Source organism: Ptiloglossa arizonensis, chromosome 1, assembly GCF_051014685.1.
Source record: "Ptiloglossa arizonensis isolate GNS036 chromosome 1, iyPtiAriz1_principal, whole genome shotgun sequence".
Classification (NCBI taxonomy): domain Eukaryota; kingdom Metazoa; phylum Arthropoda; class Insecta; order Hymenoptera; family Colletidae; genus Ptiloglossa; species Ptiloglossa arizonensis.
This window is the reverse complement of record NC_135048.1, coordinates 11,624,289-11,632,676: the sequence shown is the minus strand read 5'-3', so window position 1 is coordinate 11,632,676 and position 8,388 is coordinate 11,624,289.

Sequence of the window (8,388 nt, the reverse complement as noted above, 5' to 3'; positions counted from 1 at the left end):
TTCTCCAACATATCCAAGGTCTGCGGACCGTTAAATCCGTTTTTTACACAAAATTTAATGCAAACTCGTTGATGCTCAAATGATGCCATTTTCAAAATCGAAGACACGAACAAAGGAGATGTGCTCAGTACAACGTAACTTTTACAAATATCAAGCTATGATGCTGAAATTGGAAGGAAGTGTTAATGACAGATATGGTAACCTAACAAAAAAAAAAAAGAAACAATCGGGTGATTGACAGCGACACACGGGGGACAGTCCTAGAACTTTTTGATCAAGGTATAGGTCGCGTAACGTAACGGTACGAAAATAATAGCGCCGAACAGAGATGGTCGTTTAGCTGGTTACTGGAAAAGTTATTGTAATTCGCAATCTTGGCCGAAACATCGTGATTTCTATACCAAGAGGTTAAAGATTGTCCGATCGAAGGAATTGATGCTTTCACGAAAGCTTGAACATTCTTAAAATACAGAGTGCCAAATTGGACGATTTAAAAATAAAAATTTCGAAATGCAAAAATATTAGAACCATAGAGGCGTGCAAACACCGATGAACCAGACACTTAAACAATAGAATACCGAAGCATCAGAAAAACTCTAAACCCCCACGATACAGAAGTACCAAAATGTTAAATCAATGAAACAACAAAATGAAAAACATCCAAAGACTAGAATCCACGATACTGAAATACCAAAATATAAAGAACCTTGAGATACCGAAACACCAGAACGTAAAAGCTCTCAAAGATTAGTACATAAAAACGTCAAATATCAAAATGATTAAAATACCAAAATATCGAAATACCGATGTTACGAAATAATAAAACACTAGGTATAATGCATTTGATCTACCGATAACTTTAATTATAGAAGCAAAGATGTATATTCATATACGTTGTTACTTGCATCATACTTTAGCTTCGACATTAAATATGTTGGAAACAATGGCTCGGAAAACTTCCATCGTTTCTCATGCATCCAGGTAACTGTACAAACAACACGTTTGAATCGTGTACGCCTTAAGTGAATTGTCTCGTCGTTTCCGCGCCGACGAGCAAAACTTCGAATCTGTTTTTCTGTCGTTCGTTCTACCCTTTTCCTTTTCCCTTGTTTTGTTGCTTTTTAGTGTTGGTCCCGTTGGATTTTGCTCGCGAAACGTGTTTTACATTCTCCAGAACCGGAGGGAACGCGAATCCCACTCTTTTGCATCTTGTTTCGCCTAATCGTCCACAGAGACGTAAATTAGTTCTGGTTTAGCGCAGTGGGAGTTCGAAGCTTAATTTATGTCCAACGCCGTGGACAACATATAGGTTAGGAATTCGGGGGATTCTTATTCGTCGGTTCGTTGGTATTCTTATTTTTCCTACACGTATGTATAAATTGTCGTCAGTCGCTTTAGAAAGTCCCCGGTCTTCTTTGGTATGTGATTCGGAATGTGAGAATCGAAAGTTCGTCATTTCTCCAAAAATACACGAGTGTTATTCAAATGCCCTCTATCGTCCGCAGACTGTTTAAAAACTTGTTGTCCCGAACAAACATTCTTACCGTGTGTTTCAATAGATGGCGCTTATTGAACGTCGCGTGATTATGTTTTGTTGAAATTCACGCACGTGCACGTAGCCCCATGGTTGACATTTAACGGCACTCCCAAAAGAAGAGTGAGATCTGAAAGAACGGGTATCGGTTTGAATTTCTTTTGAGAAAACGAGAACGTAGTAGAAAGTACTTCTTACTATTCTAATAAGGTAATAATGCTTTCCACGTGAATTATTTTTATTATTTAATGCTCGAGAGAATGAACATTATTGCACCTCGTACGATTAAGGTTAGTCGAATTTCTAATTGCAACGTTATCTACCTCTGCTTTGAAAAGCTACACGAACATTGTTGCGCGGTACTTGGCACTATATTTCGCAATTTCGCACGAACGAAACAACCAATTTACCGTGCTTCGACTATAGTAGCGAATCGTAATCTTCGCCATGGAAATTTCTCTCGATAACGCGGGAGCTGGATAAACAAGACTCTCTCTGTCTTTTTCTCTCTGTTGCTTGCACGCATGCGCGTATATTGCCGGATTGACGATCGGGGAAGTGACCTTGAACGACCAGTCGATTTCGTCCCCACTATAGTTGACTCGAAACGCGAGTTTCGTACTTAGCGCAGCTCGTTAGCATTCGCGTTTTACGGCAGCGAAGGTGTGTATGCTCTGCAACTTACCTTTGTGGATGGTCTTCTATACCGGGTGTCCCGAACACACCATACAACTGAACACCCGTAATCTCGTTTCTTTTCACGGTGCGCCAAAAAACTCGATACGTTTTCATTTAACCTCGAATTTCCTTTCTGAAGAAATAGTGTATTGCACTGATTAAATTACAAAGATGGTGTAAAATAAAAATCGAGACAATTAGAAAATTTCCATGTCTCTCCATTATATTCAAACTTAACGTTGGAATTATTTTCCTGAAAAATAATACGAAACTTTGAATTTCCGCCCGATTGGTAAATTTGAACGTTTTTCTGAACGAGAACGAAACTCAAGAATTACAGTCTATCGTTATATCAGCGACGTCACAACCTCTGCTTTCAATTTCCAATTTCGCGTTTTTTTAATTCGCTCGGTTCGTGCATCGAACGCATGCAATCCGTCCTTGCGAATCGTCTCACATATTAACTGACCTGAATAAATAATAAAGATAAACGGCGAGGTTCAGTTTTAGCGTTGCCTTTCATTTATATTCTTCGATTGATTCTAATCCGTCGCGCGGCGGGCTAATGCAATCCTCGATTGCAAATGCCTCCCTCGTACACCGTGCGAACTGAATAAATATATGCATCGATAAATAACGTCGCAAAAAAAAAGGAAAATGGTTTCGTTGAACAGCGCCCGATACGACTCAATCGTGATCTCGTTGTCGTAATATTTCGATGGTGAAAAAAAGAAGAAAAAGAAAACAATCAATTTCGATGGAATTTTTGATTTTGCATCGATCCCAGACATCGAAAATATAAATACAGGGAATTCTGTTGCGGTATCGGCGCGAGTTATTTTTCCAAATGAGTCCAGCGTCGGGTCAGATGCGCGCGCATCGACGACAAATCGCGCGCGCCGATCTTCGAATTACACGCCTTTACGGTTTCAAATTATAGGCCAACGCGTTCTCTGACGGCAAAACCGCAGCATAGCTCCACACACGCGCGCGCCAGCGAAAAGATATAACACGAAATATATCACGTATCGGCAATGATACACCCCGCGGCGAACGGGCGAAAATAAAATAGCACACTTATCCCCTGGCAGGGATCAGAGTCCTCAGCTATGCGCCGCTAGCGGCTCGAATGGCAGCGAAAGTTCCAGCCTGGCATATATTACGGTAAAATTGAGCATAAAACGAAAGAGACGGTACTGCAGCTCGAATCGGTGATAAATGATTACAGATTGGTGCATCGAGAGGTATCACCTCTTTCAATAGTGCAGGATCCAGAGCACGATTAACTGGATCGCACTTATCACCGCGTTGATGCTTCTTTGCGAAGACCATCCGCCTCGGATAACGTACACTTTGTTCTACACTGTAAAGGAGTTATTATTTTTACGGAACAATTAAATGCATCGTTGATCAATCCGAGATCTTGCAGATATCCAAACGATGGAGATCGTCCTGGCAAATCCCTCTGCAGTTGCAGAGAGTTCAACAAACTGTTCACTCGTTTTTACCCTCGGTTGGGAACTATAATTATTTTTACAGACTACCTTGTTAATGGCCTAGGTAGTTTCGAACATTTTTCGAAGTAACCTCGAAAGATGGTAAATTAGTCCTTAACCTGGTGGGATAAGATCAACGTGGTTCCCACTATTACCTCAAATCTTCGCGATAATTTACTTCTTCGTAACAACCTAACTGGTCGAACTGATGCTACCCAATGGTAATTGGATAGCACTTTACCCTGGTAATTTGGGACTAACTCCACTCTTTGGCACCTTAAACCGTGCTCCAGCAGATCTGGAGAATTCTTCTTGAATACTGTGCAGAGCTTTATTTAAAATTTATACGACCTAGTGACATCTAGGAAATCTGTCGCGAGCATTTTACTTCGGTAATATTGATCTAATCTCGCTATTTAACACCTTAAACTTGCTCGAACAGACCTGGAGAATTATTCTTCAAGTTTGACATCGTAAATCTTGCTCGAGCAAACGTGGAGAATTCTTCTTGGAATTTGGCACTTCAAATCTTGCTCGAGCAGACCACTAGAATTCTTCTTCAAATTTGGCACTTTAAATCTTGCTCGAGCAAACGTGGAGAATTCTTCTTGGAATTTGGCACTTCAAATCTTGTTCAAGCAGACCTGAAGAATTCTTCTTCAAGTTTGGCACTTTAAATCTTCTCAAGCAGACCTGGAGAATTATTCTTCAAGTTTGACATCGTAAATCTTGCTCGAGCAAATGTGGAGAATTCTTCTTGGAATTTGGCACTTCAAATCTTGCTCGAGCAGACCACTAGAATTCTTCTTCAAATTTGGCACTTTAAATCTTGCTCGAGCAAACGTGGAGAATTCTTCTTGGAATTTGGCACTTCAAATCTTGTTCAAGCAGACCTGAAGAATTCTTCTTCAAGTTTGGCACTTTAAATCTTCTCGAGCAGACCTGGAGAATTATTCTTCAAGTTTGACATCTTAAATCTTGCTCGAGCAAACGTGGAGAATTCTTCTTGGAATTTGGCACTTCAAATCTTGTTCAAGCAGACCTGAAGAATTCTTCTTCAAGTTTGGCACTTTAAATCTTTTCGAGCAGATCTGTGGAATTCTTCTTCAAGTTTGGCACTTTAAATCTTCTCGAGCAGACCTGGAGAATTATTCTTCAAGTTTGACATCGTAAATCTTGCTCGAGCAAACGTGGAGAATTCTTCTTGGAATTTGGCACTTCAAATCTTGCTCGAGCAGACCACTAGAATTCTTCTTCAAATTTGGCACTTTAAATCTTGCTCGAGCAAACGTGGAGAATTCTTCTTGGAATTTGGCACTTCAAATCTTGTTCAAGCAGACCTGAAGAATTCTTCTTCAAGTTTGGCACTTTAAATCTTCTCAAGCAGACCTGGAGAATTATTCTTCAAGTTTGACATCGTAAATCTTGCTCGAGCAAACGTGGAGAATTCTTCTTGGAATTTGGCACTTCAAATCTTGTTCAAGCAGACCTGAAGAATTCTTCTTCAAGTTTGGCACTTTAAATCTTCTCAAGCAGACCTGGAGAATTATTCTTCAAGTTTGACATCGTAAATCTTGCTCGAGCAAACGTGGAGAATTCTTCTTGGAATTTGGCACTTCAAATCTTGCTCGAGCAGACCACTAGAATTCTTCTTCAAATTTGGCACTTTAAATCTTGCTCGAGCAAACGTGGAGAATTCTTCTTGGAATTTGGCACTTCAAATCTTGTTCAAGCAGACCTGAAGAATTCTTCTTCAAGTTTGGCACTTTAAATCTTCTCGAGCAGACCTGGAGAATTATTCTTCAAGTTTGACATCTTAAATCTTGCTCGAGCAAACGTGGAGAATTCTTCTTGGAATTTGGCACTTCAAATCTTGTTCAAGCAGACCTGAAGAATTCTTCTTCAAGTTTGGCACTTTAAATCTTTTCGAGCAGATCTGTGGAATTCTTCTTCAAGTTTGGCACTTTAAATCTTCTCGAGCAGATCTGTGGAATTCTTCTTCAAGTTTGGCACTTCAAATCTTGCTCAAGCTGACCTGGAGAATTTTTCTTCAAGTTTGGAACCTTAAATCTTCTCAAGCAGATCTGTGGAATTCTTCTTCAAGTTTGGAACCTTAAATCTTCTCGAGCAGATCTGTGGAATTCTTCTTCAAGTTTGGCACTTCAAATCTTGCTCAAGCAGACCTGGAGAATTCTTCTTCAAGTTTGGAACCTTAAATCTTGCTCGAGTATACCTGCAGAATTCTTCTCGAACGTTGCGAAATCCTTCACTTAAAATTGATACAACCAACTAGAATGTAAGAAATCTGTCGCGGGTATGGACAGTATCTGTGCAACACGATACTGTTCGTTGACCCGCACATCTACCGAGGATCTTCCTGGTCGATTAAGCAACCTGTTAACAAAAAGAAACGACCGCGTCGAAGGATGTTACGCAGCGTTCGCAGGAAAATCGAAAACTTTCTAGTCCGGCATGCGGCACGCTCTAACGGAATCGGTCCAGCAAGAAATAGAGTCATTACGATCGATGAGGCTCGAACGACCCTGAATGAAATTATCGTGTGACGCTGATGAATATGAATTCGTCCTTCGAAGCGCGTAAGAAATTGTAGACGCGGGAAGAGGGTTTTTCTATAAATACGTTTTTACGACGGGCGTGTAACGTGCATGGTATTTATGAATTATGGATGACGTGTGCGCGCACGGGCAGGGTGACAAAATTGTTTCCCATTAGACGAGACTACGTTTCGTACGATGTACGCTGCTTGCGAATTTCCAAGCGTCCCGCACTCGTTTCTCGATACCTCACCCTGAAGCCGATCGCTCGTGTCAAACGTTTCTCCCGTTCGAATAATGCAACGATCCTTGGATCCCCCGAACGGATAATCGGATTACGAGAGCCGGATGATATCATTCCTCCAACAACCGTGGATACGCGATCCTGAACACTCGCGCAGCGTTCCACCTTTGCAGAATCGTCTTCTGCGGCTCTCGATTAATAAGACCACACAGGCCGGCGTTTCTTCGGGGAGCTTAATTGCATTAAACGCACGAGCTAGCCGGTTCAATTTGCGCATGCTTATCTGCACGCGAGGACCTCTGCCGGTGAGCGTTTTCTAAAACAGCGTGAACGCTTTCGATTCGGCTCACCGTGCCATGAAAATATCCAGACCGGAGTCCGAGATTGGCTGCGAGATTCTAGCGTCGATTGATACGTCGATCCTTGGAAAATTAAGAATAAAAAAAAAAGAGAACACCGATAAATTTGGTTTCGCGTGGTATTTGTCAAACTGAATCCAATGGCTCGGGTCATTGTTAAGAAGTATGTCTACCTAACCCTACGCGCGGTTAATCTAAGGTATACTTTCGTCTTCAAGAGAGACAATACCAGAAAGTGAACCTGGGACTGTCGAACCTGACTTCGAGGATATTTTATAGATATTGAATGCTATTCGAGTAATCAAATATTTAACGTCACGGTTAAATAATAATTGATCCTTGATGGAATATTCAAACGCAAGAAAAACTCAACAAGTACCTTTCGAGTCCACTTGAAAGTATTATCGGTTGCATCCTTTGATCCGGAGGATCGCTCGTTAATCGGTACACCCTATAGAGGCACCTGGCATCGGGTTAAGCGAGTCGAAGAGTATCTATATAAACGCGTAGGTGGAGGGGGGGAACGGTCCCCGTTGGAGGCCTCGTCGGCACCGCAGAAAATCGTATTGGGGGACCGTTGAAGTCAGACAGAGAAGATCGCGCACGCAAAGCGAAAGAGGAAGGGGACTGACGACGGTGGGACAGAGATGGCGCTCGTTCAGTCGTGTCCGGAGGAGGAATCGTTCGCATGGGCCTGCTGGGTTGTATTAGCGGTAGTGATGGGACCGACTCGATGCTTATCGTTGCGAAATTTCGTGGGCCATTTAAACATCGCAATTTCGAGCGACGGTATATTCCTTCTGCTTCGAGGAACCGTATACCACCAGGAACTTTACTTTCCCCTTACAGGTACCTACATTTTTGATTTCCGAATTCATTTACGGGTCAGGATCGCTTCGACGATTCGAACGTTCGATTGATATAATTTCTACACCATTTCGATACTTCTAAAGCGCAAAGACTACGAATCTAGTTGTGCAAAATGACCGTCGTTCTTAAACTTTGCTCTCGTTTTAAATATATCAATACACCAGTACTGGAACAGCTAAAAAATATACGAAAATGAAATTCTGCGAACATCCTCGTCCCTAGTTCGCGAACAAAGTCGTACCACCGAACGACTGTAACGCCCTCTGCCACCCGGTAATGGAAACTCGTGGAGAATAAAGTAGCCACAGGAACGGACTTTCGAGAGACCTAACAGGTTTTATCTAATCAGTGACGTCAGTAATGGGGCAGACAATGGCTGCACCGTGTAGACGATACTTGTTCCCGTCCGGTTAAGTTGTACTCCGTAGGGGACGGTCGGCGGCTAGACGGGTCTATCGCACCTAAACCTCTAAATCCCTAACGCTCGATGTTTACGTAGGCAGACACGAGCGTAACCGTAGCGAACATTGGAGAACACCTTGAACAATTGAAAATCCCGTTTATCGCGATTGTCGGCGATGCTCAACTTGACACAATGACATTCAACGAGGCCGAAAAAGAGCCGAGCAATCGACACCAGCCGCGTGTTGTC